Below are 17,860 nucleotides of genomic sequence, written 5' to 3' on the forward strand. Positions count from 1 at the left end.
AACCCTTGAGACACTACGCTGAATCTTAAGTACCATGTGTGGCTGCATGATGAGATTCTGCACAAGTAGTTCAGATTTGTAGAACCCTTGTTGAAAACTCTACATTGTCTGACTCCTTGCACAGAATAAGGCAAGGCAGTCCGTGTCAAATCCTGGCATGGGTGAATCGGCTGTGCCTATGCCTAAAGGTGTGCATCTAGAAAGCTACGGCTTGGAAATTTAGAACTGCAAAAATGGCATTGGCCCCCTCCGGGCATTGCTATTAAAACGAGTTTTGCAGTGTCTAAAGCCAGGCCCAATGATGAGACCCTGGTAACCTTGGATATCTTACCATGTAGCACCTGTCCCTGATCAGCCTTGTCTAGCTGATAGTTTAGTAACACCTGTTAAGCAACCCTAGCCAAATTAACTCCTTAATGTGGTGGATCTAAATGTTAACTTTGTTTGCCTTATTAGAATAGTAATTGAGCTCCCGACTTTAGTTCATTAAAAGGGCCCATAAACCATCCCTGCTGAATCCAACTGGATAACTGCCTTTTTAGCCAACCTGGCTTATCTTCTATGGAATGATGGTAGCTACCACCCATGTTTCCTGCATCGTATCCTTTGTATTTGGGAGGTTTGTAGTACACCAACTCCTATGTTTAGAAACACAGGGGCATGTTAGACAAGGATGCCTAGACAGAACAGATATTAGTGCCACTAGTTGGGTGTTATCTTGCCACCATTATCAAAGTGACAGATTAGCATGTTGTGGCTGGCTAAGACGCATTAAAACTCATGCCAACACGCATTGGTGCTGTGCTCTGTGGCATGGTGGGACTGTTGCCTTTTGAGAAGAGGAAGGCCACCATTGTCGGGTATTCGTGCAGTGTCAGAATTCCTACTAGTTTCTTCTACTTCAGACCCCCCCCAACGCCTCACAGCTAGATGTTTCCCCTGCCCACCCCCTCACCATTTATTGAGGCATCGGGTCTTCGCTATGAAGGGGATGGAAAAAGGGAGATCCATTGTGTAGATTGACACACATGAAGCTGGGTACACCGTGCCCCTTCCTGGCCTAAAGGGGCTGCAACGAATGCTGGAAGGTGAAGAGAACAATAAGGGTGTTTGGGCAAAAAGGAAAGACTGAATGCTGCATTCATGAATTTGCAGTCTATTGCAGTTGCATTTTAAGTTTTGTGCAACAGTTAAATGATTAAACCAGGGCAAAAATGGGCATAGACATCACTGATTTTAAGTGGAGTCCTTTCAGAGACCGTGTGGGATTAGACTGGGCATGAGGTGAGCTGTCCCAACAGATGGTCTCTTGGAGCCAGGAAGTTTTCACCCTTTCCTGTATGCTACATTGTAAACCTTTTCTGCAGTGCACCATGAGTATTGTGTTAACATTTTGAGAATAATTTTCATTATGGCTAATCCCCTTATCCCTCTCAGTTGCCCTCCGGGTCCCCTTTGGCAACAGTTTGAGGGCAGGAAATTCACTGAACCACATTATCATTTTGAGCCAGCTGTTTGCTCCTCTTGGATCAGGGTGGTGTTAACGGCTTTTTAAATTGTGATTCTTTCTAATAGAAAGACAGTGACTGTTGGATGGATACTATTTTAACCACTATCCGATCAACAGGTCGAAAAGTCAGTATTGATAACACACATATTGAGGGCGGTAACATTAGACAAGAACCGACCATCAAAAGGGTGCACTTGATCTTTTAGATATAGGAAAGTAGTGAGTGCGGAAAGGGCGAGTACCTCTACACCTCAATTGTAGGCGTCGCACCAACGAACACCAGGGTTGGCTAGACAATGTAGAAGGTAGAAAAAGCTATCTATAGGGACTTGATTTAGGAATAACTTTTAACAAAAATTCTTCCTTCTAGTTTAGCTTTTTAATAGTCAGTTTTTTCCTCGAAAGCTTAACCATGATTTCAGTATGGGCATTTTAAGGGATAGTTCTGTCTAAAGCCTTCATGTACAGTAATCTGCCAGTTTTGTGTGGAGCAAAGAAGTGGTGGGATGTGAAACAGTGTGAATGGATGCTGTTCGAAAAAGTGCCTGGTTCTGGTTTCCTGCTTTACATGAGTTTTTTTGGATAAATGTGTATTTTTTTTATTTTATTCTATATTGGTTTAAAAAAACCTTTACAAAATACCATTTTGAGCACATGCTATTAGGTCCTCGTCTAAATCCGAGGAAACCGGGAGTGGTAGCGCTATGGCGTGAGCAATGCTCATTCGCCGTGTTTTAAATTTGTGGCCATAGTACAGTCTCTTTTCACCCACAATTTTTCTTTTCATTCCACCACTACACATACGCTACACTTCGATACACATATATACACACACGCGTCTCCAGACTATATACTTTTTTATTTTTTTTATTCACCGTGCCTTCTATATATTATGCGCAGTACCTTTACCACCGCCAAACTGCTGAGAATGGCAAGCTAAGTAAGTGAAGCTATGTAGCCAACTGCACGCTGCACAAAGCAGCAAACTGCGTACTTCCCGTACTTCCGTGTGCGCGGGTGCGCTGGGGACACGGTATTTCAAACCAAAAGTGGGCGGATTTTAAATCACGTAACCAATCCTTGCAGGGCTGAAAACAAGGTAAAGGAAAGGTGGATTACCATATACACATATATCTAGACATGGACGTAAACAGATGGTACACAATCAGTGTCCCATTAGTGACCCCTAATATTTACATGGGTCAGGCAACGTCCGTGTTTCACGAAAAGACGTCGTCCTGTCATTCAATCCGTAACGCCGTAGGAATTAGACGAGCAGCTTTCAGTCTCCTCAATGTTCAGCGTTCTGCAGCAAACAGCGTACTTCCGTGTGTGCGCGAATGTATGTTATCTAAAGGTAAGAGCCCAAGATTTGGAACTATGCATATCTTAGTATGGCAATGTTCAATCTGCCTGCTAAAATGCTTGGACCACTTTAGATGGCAAAGCATTGTGTGATTGGGACTGGGAGAATGTTGATCTACACAATTGACAGATCTTCACTCTGACTGCGCTAAAAGGCACTAGAATGCATATGTACCACCAAACTTCATTTAAATGATGACAAATTGCAGTCTAGTTCTCCTTGTCAGTTCATAAAGCCTTTGGGATGGCGAGTGCCACAAGAATTGGCAGACTTTGTTTATTGAACATTTGTATGGTGCATATACAGTAAGTGTTTTCATGCACTGACAAGAGTGAGGGGACACTGGAAAAAAATATTGGCCCTACTAGGCAATGTGGCATTTGGATTCCAAGTGCAGTATCAAGAAGTGTAGGGTTTGGCAGATCAGGTGGAGGGAGGATAGAGGGAGAAGTGCAAGGGGCCCCAGGGTAGGGGTGGTCTGGGCAAGTGCCAGGGGGAAGTGGGGGTGAGGGATAACTAGTGGGTGGATGGGGGTGGACCAACCTTGGTAGGCTAGTTGGGGAAGGGTGCCCGAGGGCATCTGCTGGTAATCAGGGGTGCAGAAAGACTGGTCGAAGGAGGAACTTTGCCTCACTAGGACTCATAAGGGATGCAGAGGAGGGGGAAATGGAGGGAGGAGGAGAAAAAGGAAGGTCTTGAGCTTCTGGAACGTAAGATCAGGCTCAAGTCGCAGAGGGGCAGGGAGGCTCCTTCCGAAGATCTGCTTGGAGAAACATCTGGTTTGCAGAGTTTGCGCTAGAGGACCGATGGGGACTAGCCGGGAGGTATTTGGATGTAGCCAGGGCCCTGGCCCAAGAAAGGCTTCTGGATGATGCAGAGTATCTTGAATTTGATCCTTGTAACCACCGGGAGCCAGTGGAGAGATGCAGTCCCTGGGCTTGAGGCGAAGGATAAGTCTTGCAGTACTGTTCGGATTAGTTGAGGGTGTCGGGAGGAGAGGGCAGATAAAGGAAGCGGCTGTTGCAGTAATCCAGCCTAGAGCGAACCATAGCTTGAGAGACATTGAGTTTCTGCAGAAGCTGACAAAGGGGAGAATGCCTTTGAGGGCGTGAAGCTGAAAGTGGTCGTTGGCAATATGAGAGGAGTTGACGATAAGACCCATGTTAGCCTCACACGAGGGTGAGGGGAACCAAAGGAGGATGGCCAGAGTGTAGGAGGGGGTATGAGTCTCAATGAGAAGGATATCCGTCTTATTAGCATTAAGGAAAAGCTCATTGGCAGCACACCATGCCGGAATAGCAGTCAAGACAGTCGGCAATGAGAGGAGGAAGAGGGAAGCTTAAAGGAGAGCTGTCCAACACTGGATATGAATAGAGAAAGTGGTGATTGAGAGGGGCAAGGCAAATGTTGAAAAGCCATGGCGAGTCTAGAGCCCTGAGGGATGCTGCAAGTCGAGAGGGGGTAGAGGAGAGAGAAGGGACCCAGTTGCACTTGGGAGGGCTGATTCGATAGGAAATATATCAACTAATCCAGTGCCCGGTCTGTGATGCCCAGGGTATCGTGGAGCAGATTTTTGAGGATGGAAAGATTGACTGTCAAAGGTAGAGAACAGATTGAGCAGGATAAGGCGGGGGGGGGGCAGGAGAGTTGGAATCGAGCAGGTTTTCACGGGTGTTAAGAGCTGCTCCCGTGCCTCTGGCTGCTCTGAAGCCAGACTGGTGGTCATGGAGGCAGCCAATAAGTTCAGTGTGAATTAGTTGTGAGATGACCTACTTTTCTAAGTTTGCCCACTAAGGTGGGTAATGGAGATGGGGTGGTAATTAGCTGGGCAGGAAGCATAAGCAGGCAGCCTTTTTAGGAGGGGGTAAACGAGGGAGAGCTTGAGGTGTGAAGGGAAGGAACTGGAGGCAAAATCGGTTACAGAACTCCGCCAAGGAGTGAGCAAGAGAGACAGGGAAGCACCAGTTTGAAGGGGCCTTTCATAGTCTTGGTGACCTCATCAGGTGTTATAGGTGGGCAGGGGGGTGGCGGCAAGGGGAGGCCTGCATGCAGGTGGAGGAGGAAGGGGCGTAGAGACGGGATGTCCTAAGTTTTGGTTGTGAAATGGGAGACCAACACTGTGCAGAGGGCCTGGGAAGGAAGATGCAAAGTTGAGACTGTAGTAGGATTGGCAAGTTCAGAAACGTTCAGCTGTGATGTTTGTGGCCCCAGAGATGTGGGCTTGGATATGGGCCTGTTTCTTGGAGCAAATTGAATCTGTATTGCTTTTGGAGCAGGCGACTGGCCAGTTTGTCGGAGGATGTTGGAAGCCAACCACTTCCGTTCTGCAACTTTGCACTTGCCCTTCAGCGAGGCTAGGTTGTAATCCTGCCCTTATTGCTCTCGGAAGCAGGCTTCATGTGGATCCTCATGGCAAGGGTGTTGGAAATGGGGAGGTGAAGGTTAGTAAGAGCTGAGTCAGTGTGAGGGTGAATAGTGTGTGGGGGGTGAAGGAGGCAGCAAAGGCAGCTACTGACACTTGCTTCACTGGTCGAATGACTGAGGAGGAGACTGGCAGTGCGGGCAGTGTCTTGGCTGGGGAGCCCAGGGCTCCAGATGGGAAGAGAGCATGGTCAGACCTTGAGAGGAATCGTAAGAGGGTTAGAGAAGGAGAGATCAGCTGGGATGAGCACCTCCAAGGTGTGCACAGCTGATGGGTAGTTCAGGTTTTTGTGCTCACTTCCAGTTTAGTTAGTATATCCTTAGCAAGCCGGTCCCCCTGGTTTTTAGACCGCCATGGGTTCAGGTGTTACCCCTTTCCACTGCCCTTGATATGCACAGCTGATCTAAGGCTTCCTGGAGGAGGCCTCCCTGCACTGACATGTTAACTTCCAGTGGTCCACCTGCTAGGTGGTTTACTGGAATTCAATGGGGGAGTAGGGTGTTGAGCTGAAAACGCAGTAGCTGCACAAACTATTTAGTTTTGAAGAACCTTGCTGTCCTCTGTCCACACTGCTTCCTCAAACATCCCACCTCCAATCTGCTTACCAAATTGTGGTGTAAGGGGAAGATATTACTAGGATCATCCACTGATTGTTTTCTACAGTGTTTAGTTACTGGCGATGGGATGCTCTGACACTTGTTCCCATTACTAGTCATGGGTGTTCCCATATGTGCTGCCTCTGCCATGTGAAAGCCCTATTTTTCAGCTTCCATTCAGCCATTAAGAGCCCCACAGATAAGTGTGTATGAGGATCTTTTATTCAACAAAAAAGCAAATCACGCCACTAAAGTCAATCTCGCAGAAGCTTGCTTCCATCCCACAGCTCTATGGATATGTTGGGATCGGTGCTACAGAATGGAACTCTGATTACTGCATTATATGATTCATCTTTTAATTGCCATCAATTCCTAAGTGCAAAGAAGTATGGCCTACAAAAATGTGTTGGGATTATAAATCTATTTTATTCACCTTAAAATGACCATATTGTGACATTTACTTCCTAAAAGGAAATGTTTGTTTTATTTATATTGCGCCAGACCCAAAGGTATCAGGGCGCAAGGTACAAGAAAGCTTTACGCTTACTTTACATACAAGGTATAGTACAACATTACAGGCATATAATGGATACATAGAAGCTAGGATTGCTTAAGGTATGTAAGGATGAGATTGTACAGGCAGAAGTTAAAATAATATAATACACGTGTACACAGAGTATGTATGATATATATATACACACACAAAAATGGTCTTAAACTAGGTTAAAAAAAGCAGGTGGTATGGCGGTTTGCTGGTTGAGGTTGCGGTAGTCGCTGTCAGGGAGACAGTTACTGTCGGACTTTTTAAGCCACTTAGTGAGGTTTTGCCTAAATTTAATGCAGGTTTGGTCAGCTCGTAGAGGAATGGGGTAGAGTTCCAGAGCAGCGCTGCCTTGACTGAGAAGCTGTTGCCACCGACTTTGGAGAGTTTTAATCTAGGTACAGATAGGCAGTTAGTGTTCGATGTTCTAATAGGCCTGCAAAAGGATTTCCTATTGATTCTCTCGGTAAGGTATTGGGGCACTGCATTGTTTAAGCATTTGTATGTGAGAGGCTGTTTTCAAATGTATTTTATCGCTAGTAGATAGCAAGTTATATTGTCTTCTCAATGCTGAGATGTGGTGTTTTTTTGGGTATGTTTAGGGAGGCTTGAAGGGCGTTATTCTGGAGTTTTTCTTTTTTTATGTATTTGTTGGCGCCAATGTAGAGGGAGTTAAAATAATCCAGTTTGGATAGGATTAAGGCTCTAGCTAGGGTGATGCGGCTGTTTATAGAGAGGAAGGGTTTACCTGCTCTGATAAGTTTGCATGTATATGTAGTGGCTGAGGCCATGGCGTTTATTTGTTTGGTGAATGAGCATGGAGTCAAGATAAAAACCTAAGGGTTTTTACCTCTTTGGCCACTTTGATGTTGCTGTCAATTCTGAAGGACATGTAGTCTGGGCTGAGTTTTTTGAGGCTGGATTTGGTGCCCAGAATAATAAGCTCGTTTTTTTTAAAAAATAAAAATGTTTTGGAGTTACAAACTCCACAACACACCCGACAGTGCACATTACAATATTCAACATCATTTGCATTAATGTGTGTATACCACTACCCTCCCCCCTTAAACTCGAGCTTACTCCTTCGCCTTCTATATGATCCCTTCCAGGGGTGCCTATCCTTCTGTACTCTCAGAGGTTTCATGGTCACTTGGATCTGTTTGGGTGGGTTCGATTAGTGTGGCCACTACCTGTCTCCAAGCCGTTGGTGTTCCCACTTCATCATCCTCCCCCCTGTAGACTGTCTCATACCATATTAATAAGCTCAGTCTTATAATTCAGGCATAAGCCATGCACGGCCATCCATGCCTGAATGATGATGTAGACTATTCAGAGTCCTTGTTCTGATCACCTGAAAGTGGTAGATCTGAGTATCAGCATAATTGGTGTAGGTGATACCAAGATTGTCCAGATGGTCAAAGGGGCTTGGTAAATATGTTGTAGAGTGTCGGGAGGCACATCGGGCACTCCACAGGTGATGGGGTCAGCAGTGGCTGATGGAGAAAAGACTCATTGTCCCATCACTAAGGAAGGATTGTATCCATACTATGGCCTACCTGTAGAAGTGTGCTGCTGAGTCCTGGTGGTTGCATAGGACCTTGTGGTCTACCAGGTCAAAAGCAGCTGAGATGTCGAGGAGGAGGATTAGGGCTGCTTTACCATTGTCCCTGAGCTCATCGATTTGGGCTTTTAAGATCGATGTGTGCTGTTTCCGTGCCATGCTGAGGCTGTAAGCCTGATTGGTGGGTTCCTAGAAGATGGTTGACTTCCAGATACCTTTGTATCTGGAGGTATGCCACCTTATCTAGAATTTTAAGAAGGTTAGGGCACAGTGGTGATTGGCCTATAGTTGGTTGATAATAGCTGGGTCTAGAGTCTGTTTTCTTTAAAGGAGGGGGCTGTATCCAGGAATCAAGGTTACTGGGGATGGTGCCAGATGAGGAGGCATTAATGTACTGCACTCCATAAACAGTGAGTGAACGTTCGTGGCAACACAGGCAGTGGTTATGGCAAGGATTCCACATGTTTGTTTGCCTAGCTCATGGGTTCCTTGACTGAGCTTAGAGTTGAACCATCTGCTTACTGCTGAGAAGGGAGCATTGTAATGTAGATTTGCTAGTAAGGTATATTAAACAGACCATCCACCTTATGGCGATTTTGCGATTTGCAAAAAAATCGCAAAATTTGCCATTTCCCGCAATTGCCGCTATAAATCATTAAATGAGCGCAAAAAAGACACGTTAGCTTAGTGTGTCTTTTTTCGCGCTCATTTAATGATTTAGAGCGAACACAGCTGGCTGCTGATTGCAGCAGCTTGAGGGTTAACACCTCGGCTCTGCGTTGCAGGCCCAGGATTGGGGGAGGGTCACGCAGGCCTGGGAGATGCACAGCATTTGGCTGTGACCCCAGGCACCTCCAAGGCTCATTGAGTGCCCGAGCTGACAGTTGGTGAAGCTAGCCAGGTAAGCACTGGCCTGTCCACTCATCTGCCCCCAACTCAGAGCACCCAAAGAGGCCACTGGACTGTTTTCATTCCCGGCGCTCGACAGGAAAGTAAATTACTTTCCTGTCGAGTGCCGGAAAGAAAGCATAAACTGGGCTGCATGATGCCAATTGAAGACTCTCATTGCTGTATTCGTTTCAAATTGCTTTACAATAATTGTAAAGCAATTTGAAACGAATACAGCTACGAACGTTTGTATCATGCAGCCCAGCCTTGAATCAAGGCTGGGCTGTATGACACCAATTACGCACAAAATTGGGTGTTAAAATTTATGAAAGGCAAATGCCATTCGTCCTGTGCAATTTTGGTGGTTATGCAAAGCCAATTTAATGATATATGCATATTTCACCTTGATATGCTAATTTCTGATGACATCACATGCCATTGCATTTGTTAATGAGTTCCCTCCCCCACTTTAATTTGTAGGACTTGACCCCTGGTAGTGTTGTGATGTTTCATTTCTGTTTGTGGGTGTGTTTAGTCACCATGTGTGGGTGGCATAACCAAGGAATTATGACCACCCAAGAGAGTTCATTGTTTGGCTAGGTATTATGGGATTGCAGTTACTGCCACTGCATTGCCCCTGTGTCTTGGCCTCATGGATTCCTTCCATGGAGAAGTGTAGAGTTGTTCCCCCTCTCTCCTGGGGTCATAGGACAAGCGAAAAGCAAACCTATGGGCTTCAACCAGGGTTACACCTTTGAATTCAAGCCTATCTGTTTATTTGCTTTCCACTTGTCTGCTGGAAGTAGTGGCACAGCACCATTTCCTTGGAGCTCATCAGGCTGTATCCCCCTTCCCCCACCACAATCCAAAATGTTAGGCTGTGGTGACTCGACCTGGCTGTCCTACAGAGCGCAGCCAGACAGAACACATTTTGTTCCTCACTAACAAAAGCCTTGCAATTACTTGGTTTTAGGCTAAAAAAGATGTCAAATTATATATTTTTCAACGTTAGAAAATGCCGCAAAAAACGCAGTTGGGTGCCGCAATTTTTTTCTTTTTTGTGCCGCAATATTTTCCATTTCATGCCGCAATTTTCTGGAGGGTCTGATTAAATCAGTTGTGATATAGTAATCTAACTGCCTACTTGTGGAGAACCTCTGGGCTGATACTTGGTAAGAAGCGGCAGGGGCACTCTTAGCAGCTATCCTGATTACCAGCAAGAAGGTACTTTGGCCCCAGAAATTCCCTGCCACAAGAACGGAAGACTCCAACCATAGGGCACAGTTTTCTGTCTTTATTATAAATGACGGGGATTGCACTGGAACAGCACAGCGTTTCCAAGAGCTAATCTTCCAAACGTGTTACATTTATAAGGCTAGTGACATTACAAAAACAGTTGCATCCCAAAAACCTAGCAGGGAAGGGGTTTGGTTAGTTATATCTTTAATCAGTAGGGGTTGGTATACTCATTGGGTAGCCATATCTGGTGGCTCCTCCTAGGACCACCTCGAAGTGTCACAAATGCAAAGTTGCAGGTTAGCATGAAAGTAATTGCCACTGCAACATCTTGTGCATAACGTGAAAGGTAGCTAGGGATTGGGCAGAACAGGTCTTCTCAGCAGTGAGACCCTGAACAGCTAACAGGCAAAGTGAAACCAAGTGAAACTGCAAATGGCAGTGGGAATGATCCTGAAGGCGCAGTGTTCCTGATAAGTATAAGCTGCCATCTCTGATGGCCTAGGCCCTGAGATACAACATTCAGCTTTGAACCTGTATAGTAATTGTATCTTTCAACCTTTGGTTCGATGGGAACATCTATTCTCCCCCACCCCTTCCCCCCCCTCCCCTCCATCTGCCTTGGAGGAATAGGTTCTGTCCTCCTCTTCCAAGTCCTGTGTAGGAGCCACAAAATTGATCTCTCTTGCTTGAACTTATGAGGATTTTAGGCTGTATCCCTTGCGTGCATTATCGCCTTGGTGTACTGGAAATGTTCTGCGTCTGCTTGTCCTTGGCAGGGCTGTGCAGTGTCTGCATTAGATGCTTTGTCTGCTTCAACTGGATGAGTCCATCTGCCTTTTACTATATCTGAAGTTTGTCTTGCTTTCGCCACTCACGTCAGTGCACCTATGGCTGCCATCTTTGTTTTTATGTTCGTTCATAATAGTCTCAATTAAGCATGAGCAAGCTAGTTGATCGTATTCTTGGGCGTGTTGCTTTTTCCATAGAGCTGAAGATATACTTGTGCAATTGTGTTGGTCCTCTGTGAGTCAAGCATTTGTTTCATGTCTATCTTCAATAAACTAAAGTGTTTGTGTAGCTTTGTTCATGGATGCCTATATGCTTCATGTCTAACGCATCAAAATCATGTTGGTGGTGGCGTCCCCTTTGAGGTTATAGTCAGTCAACTTGTTCGATCGATGACGACTGTATCCCTGCCATGTTAGTCTAGTATGGTGTAAATGTCTGATTGAATAGCTTTTCTCACATCTGCTATACATCACAATGGTGAAGAAGGGTCCAGTAGTGATGTGAATCTCATCTCCATCTGTCTTTGGGCTGAGAGTTAGGTAGGGGTCCTGAGGGCCACACTTGGGTCCCCTCTTCAATTCCCCCCTATGGTCAACTAGTCAACCACATTACCCAAACTACCCTCTCTATTCACATAGTTTTGGGATCCAGACCTTTGTCACTCCTTCACCTGTTCATCCAAACTCCAGGTCATATAGCTGCAATCTCCATCGGGGTTGCACCATACCCATTTTCCCCAATAGTCATGGGAGCTGGAAGGAAAAGCAAATGCTGTGCCTTGCAGTAGCAGAGGACACTGTCTGCTGTGATTTCAGTGCATTGTCTGTTTATTTGGTCTTTGCAGTAGTTTTCCGGCACTGATCTGACCCAGAAGGCAAATATATTCAGTCTGTTGGCCATCCATGATGGTATCCAAGAAAAGATGTATGATGACCAGTAGTCTTGTCCTATAGCATTGGTCTCTGCCTCCATTTTAGCTTTCAGGTCTGATATCCGAGTGATGGCTTCTGTTAGTGTTCCATTTTCCTCATCGTGGGCGGGTATCTATGTAGACCAAGAGGGGCTGATCTTGGCACAACAGCCTCCCTCCATAACCGTGAGAAGGTCCAGAACGTATCGGTTCAGTGGGGGCCACTAATCTGACAGCTCTCTACTCGTCTTTGATGGCTTTGAACCCCTTAACGGTCGAATTTTGTTTGCATCGGTTCCCACTGCTTGATCTGGAGCCATTTTGCATTTGCATTTATCTGAACCGCTGGAACGATGAACACAAACATTTCGGTCCGGCTGAACAATCTGTTCTTGTGGTATTGCATCCAGTGCATCTTCCATTTTTGATGACCCATAGTTTCCTCTTTACCCTTATCAGATCTACAGATCTCTTCTTCCTCTTATGAACATCCATCTTTGGCAACCGATCTACTTGTATGTCCTTCCTAGGTACTTCCAAGGCTGGTGTGCTCAGCTGTACTCTAGAGCATATTCCTCCCCAATTTGCTGGTAGTTGCATGTATGCCTTGGACCCGCAGGCCCAGTAGTGGTCCGTTCGCACTGCAGTAACTGTCATGCCTGATGTCTTCAATATTCGCTTGCATCCTTTGTTCTCCCCAACCTTCACTGGACCATCATTCTGGAAACACCATGAAGCACTCTCGAGTGGTAGAATTGTCATAGGACCTACTTAATTCTTGACCGAGATGAGCAGCTTTGCACTTTCTTCAAATTCCTTGACTATCATCATTTTTCTTTTGTACCCCTTCTACCGGAACTGTTGGGAGTTCATGTGCTTTGTTTGCAACCATTCCCTCCTTCGATCCTTCACTTGTGTATATTTGACCATATACTATTAACTGTGGCCTCTCTGAGCATCCTGGCATTCCTCCTATCTCCCTTTGTCCTGTCTTGGGGCATTGTAATGCCTTTTGTGTCACTATTGTGGCTTCTCCTTTGTGTGGGCCTTCAGTTATGTACTCTATTGTCTTAGTGCTCCAGTAGTCCTCTCATCTCTGAGTTTTGATATAACTGTCTTCATACGGGAACGTCTCCTTTGACATCAAACTTAAAGTGGCCTGTTTTTCTTTGAAATCGACCTCTGGTTCTGCAGAGCGACAAGTGCATAAGGCATTGTGCTCTGGTGGTTGGAATTTCAGTTGCTGCAAATGTTCTGGATGTACCTGTGGAATAGAGGATGAGAGAGCATACATAACTGCTTTCCTTCGTAGTTTCTTTCCCCACCTTGGTCATGTGATTATACCACATGTTGTTGGATACGAGGGCTGAATCTTTTAGATATGAATTTACCTGTTCAAAATCTACATCTGTACCACTTTTGAATCTTTTTACCTCTCTGGTAGCATTAGTCATCTGCCCAGATATAGCTTCTGTCAGAGCATGGATAGGGGTTGCGTTAGTGGGACCCAAAGCATGTGCATGCGAAAATAGAATCTTGTGTAGTGCAAAGAGGGTAAAGAAGTGGAGACGGCAGTAGGCACAAAACATCAATATGGCATTTCGAATTACAGTACCCCTTTTTGTAGTACTGTATACACTCTACTGTCCAGAAAGTCAGTAAAATCACCTGAAAAGCCTCAAACGTATTGATACTGTTTAGTGTGTTAAGCTCTCCTTCGGTAGCACTGGGCAACAATCATTCCCACACTAAGCAAACTTTAGCACTCTTCAACAACGTGATATTAGTCGGTTTCCCTGGGTCAAAAGTGGGTACGTCTGTGCCAAATAAAGGCATAAAAGAACGATCGAGGTGATGTCCTCTGTTCGGTCTTAATTATAAATTGAAGAAAGTGATTCTCAAAGGGTGTGTGCAGTTAAGAAACCATGTATTTAAAAGCTGTCTTTTTACTTTCATTATGAAAAGATAGTGTGCCTAACCTAGCTCTGCACTTTATTCTTCTCCAACTCTGGTCATAGACCTAGTCAGTCTTCGTTGTGGTGTTTTTCTTTCTTGTTTTTCTTGAATCAAATGGTCTTATTCAACAGGGCTTGATGTCTTCAATGTAGTGCCAGGCCTTCTTGCGAATGAGCGTCACCGATCGATCAGTGGCGTGCTCCACGGAAAAGGGTCCATTGAATCTAGGCTCAAACCAGGGCCTAAAAAAGCTTTGTAAATGTACAGCATCCCCTCGATAAAGAGGTGGTTGGTTGTTTAATTCAGAGTTCATACTGGTGTGTAATCTTCCTGAACCTTTTTTTGACCTCTTCCGATTTGACTTCAGCTGCCAAGAGATAAAAGAAGCACTAGCCATAGAACCAAGGTAAAGATGCGTTTCATCACCTAAGACAAAAGTAGAAGTATGGGTGTCTGTCGGCGCTCGAGTGGGAGGACTAAGTGGCAGTCACATATGCTGCCCTGTCACCACTTCATGATGGTGGTCGTATCCAGGTTGATTGCGCAACGCGAACAATGCTAGGGCAGGGAATGAAGCATTTCCTTTTTTTAATGTGGCTTTAATTTTAGTAATCTTTTCTTTTAGCTGTCCATTGAGGTGCTCTCATATTCCATGCGCTTGCGGGTGATGGGCACATGCTTAATCCCCAACAGGGCGGTAATGTGTTCAAAAGTTTCATTTACTAAATTTGGCCCGTTGTCTTATCGCAGGACCTCTCACACCACCCATTGTGGGAACACCTTTGGCTGCCCTGAGAACATCAAGTGTGAGCATGGACCAGCTTTGATCCACCTGGAACAAGGGCCTACTATTATATAGCGGTAGCCTTGGCAGATCTGGATCCTATCCAGGGCCTCAACCATAATAAAAAAAATAGACCCCCCAATATGCCAATTTCAGCATCGATGGGCTTCAGATACCTGTCTACATCAGTAAAAACCCTAGGTGTATACCTTGACACACTCTCCCTAACACGACAGGTCAATTACAGTGTCAGCTGCCTACACAACGAAGCTAGTTAATGCTGCTAGACCATTCCTGCAACCTAACAGCTGCCTCACCATCGCAAGAGCCATCATTGGAGCCAAGTTGGATTATTGCAATGCCGCCTTCACTGGAACGTCCACACGTAACATCTGAAAGCTCCAAGTGATACAAAACAATGCTATCTGAGCAGCTCTCAACATTCCCAGAAGAGAGCACATAACTGAGGCAAGAAGGAACATCCATTGGTTGCCAAACAAGGAAACGATTATGTTTAAGACCTTGTCGATCACGCACAAATGCCTTTCTAACACTGCCCCACCTTACACAGATTGATGAGAACCAAGTCCTGTCAGACGTGCATACACCCATTGGCTCGTCCAACCTAAATCCAAAAGGATAAAAAGTGGGGGGTGCTAGCTTCCGTCTGTGGCTGCTAACCAATGGAACTCCCTCCCTACACATCTAAGAGCTGTACAATCCTACTGGTCCTTCAGAAAGGCACTGAAAACCTGGTTATTCAACTAGGCCTCTCGTCTTTAAACTGGACTATTGCACCTTTTGCCACCGGCACCTGACTTTTGACTATATATGACAGTAACAGGTTGTAACGGCGCCTTGATGCCTGAGGGTTTTCGTGCGGTTAATAAATGTGAAAAAAATATATACATAATATACATGGAGGTGTTGGAAAGGCAAAATAGGGCATGGTATTGCTCTTTGCAATGTATGACCCATATTGTATTTGCTGCATACAATAGTTTTCCATGAATGCGGCTATATTCTCTGCCATATTTGTACAGAACCACTCTTGCTCAATATGGGCAGCAAGTACATCCCTACTTAAGTGAGTGGTATTGTGCAATTGCGTGAGTACAACTTGCAACAATGCTACTGGAATCACTAGCTTGCCTGTGCTCTCCTGTTGCCATAATGCATCTGTAGGGGATATTGAACATCATCTCCTTACTGATAGTTCCTTTTTTTTTTCTAATGGTGCCCTCCCCTGAAATTCCATCATCTGTGTGGCGGGTAGCAAACTATACCCTTCTTTCAACATCAGGTCGCGCACATGAAAGCGTGTGTTAAATGGGGTGTCGAACTCATTTATTTCTGTAAAATATGCTGCATGCCTTGCTTCTGCGCTGCTGCTGGTGAACAACTCCTCCCCCTTCCTGTGTTCTTGGCACGTCAAGATAATTATGGCTGATGGAGGTTACAGTGCATCTGGATCTGCTCAATAAGGATGCGTGCTGCACTGGTGTGCAGACAGCATGTCAAAATCTCCCCCTCTGCCATCGTGACAGCCCAGTGTGTACTGTAGACGTCACATAGGCTGAAGCTGAATACACTGTAACCGCCTTGTCTGTGTGCTTCTAATGCCATTATGAGAGCCACTAATTCTGCTGTCTGCGCTGAGAAATGTGAAGGCAATCTTGTGCTTGCTACTACTTCAAATGTCCTGTCTGATATCCCTTTTTCCACTGGTCTGTATTTGATGACCCATCAATACAGAGTACTCCCCTACCCCCCCCCCCCCCCACCTTGGGGATGTCATCCCAGTATTCCTTGTACGTAGTACAGTCGTGCACATGGTCTCCTTTCACTACTGGTTCATCTATGAACGTTGCTGAGTTTGCAATTCTGCATCTCACTACCTTTTATTGCTGGATTTGAAATTATCACCTTGTATCCAGATGCTCTGTGTAGTCGGTATGCTTTTGGGCTTTTCGAGGATCGCAAAGAGGGCATGCTCCACGTAAAGTGTGGTACTGCACCCCATTGTGACTTTTCTACTGCAAATGCAGCAGCAGCCAATGCTTGTTTGCAAGGTTAGTGTCCTCTCATCACTGGGTTTTAACATCCGCTATAGTAGGCCATTGGTTTGTGTCCTAATATTGTCATCTGTGAGAGTACCACGGTCTTCAGTATTCTGTTTGAGTATGAGAACAAATAGAATTTGTCATTGTAGTTTGGAATCCCTAGAACTGGGGCTGTGTGTGTTGCCTTCTTCAACTCCTCAAATGCTTCAGTCATTTTGTGTGTCCATGACCGGTTACCATCCCCCCTCTTTGCCTCCTAAAGCCTGCTTAGTAGGGGCCTTGTGTATGTGCTATAATGGAATACCCAGGCCCTGCAATAATTACAAACGTCCAATAATTGCTGCATCTCTCTCACTGTCTGTGGTGGCGGCAGCATCTAAACATCCCCTCAGCTCTTTCTGGGGTTACTTTTCAGCCCTCCTATGTTATCGACTGTCCAATGTACACCACCACAATATTGTAATTTTGCCTTGTCTACCTTGTAATCCTGGTCTGCTAGCACTGTCAACAACTGCACTGAATCTTTTTGACGCTGCTCTTCTGATTTACTACAGATCAAGATGTCTACATACTGAATGACTTTACTATCCAAATATATATTCCCCAGGTCCATCTGAAGGACACTTTCTAAGATATAAGGTGATTTGCAGTACCCCTGAGGTAATATTGTGTGTTTCCACTTCCGGTTTCTATATAGAAAGGATGTCCAGTCCTGTGATTCCTTGTGGAATGGTATAGAGAAGAAAGCGTTCTTCAAGTCTATTATCGTAAAGTGGGTAGCTTCCAGCAGAACACTGCATAACCTTGTTGCTGGATTGGGAACTGACAGACATTCTGTCTCAACAATTTGGATCAAGGGATGCAGATCTTGAATAAAATGCCATGATCCCCACTGCCTGCTTCTTCACTGGGTACACAGCTGTATTACACTGTGACTCCAAAGGGACTAAAATTAATTGCTTCACTAATGCAGTTATCGTCTCATAAATGCATTTGTCTGCCTCCCTGGATAGAGGGTATTGTCTTGCTCTCTGTAAGATGGCCCCTGGATTGAGCCTTATTTTGACAGCTCATACTCCCTTTAACAGGCCAATGCCATAGGGAATGCTTGCCCATAGAACACTGGGTACTTGTGCCAAGTCTTCCTCGAAATGTTGGTGTGCCTTTCTCAGTAAACCCATTTCTTGTGACACTTCTCTGTAGTCTATCCTCACCCAATAGGTAATGTTCATGGA

Source organism: Ambystoma mexicanum, chromosome 6p (assembly GCF_040938575.1).
Source record: "Ambystoma mexicanum isolate Mex_15411 chromosome 6p, UKY_AmexF1_1, whole genome shotgun sequence".
Classification (NCBI taxonomy): Eukaryota; Metazoa; Chordata; class Amphibia; order Caudata; family Ambystomatidae; genus Ambystoma; species Ambystoma mexicanum.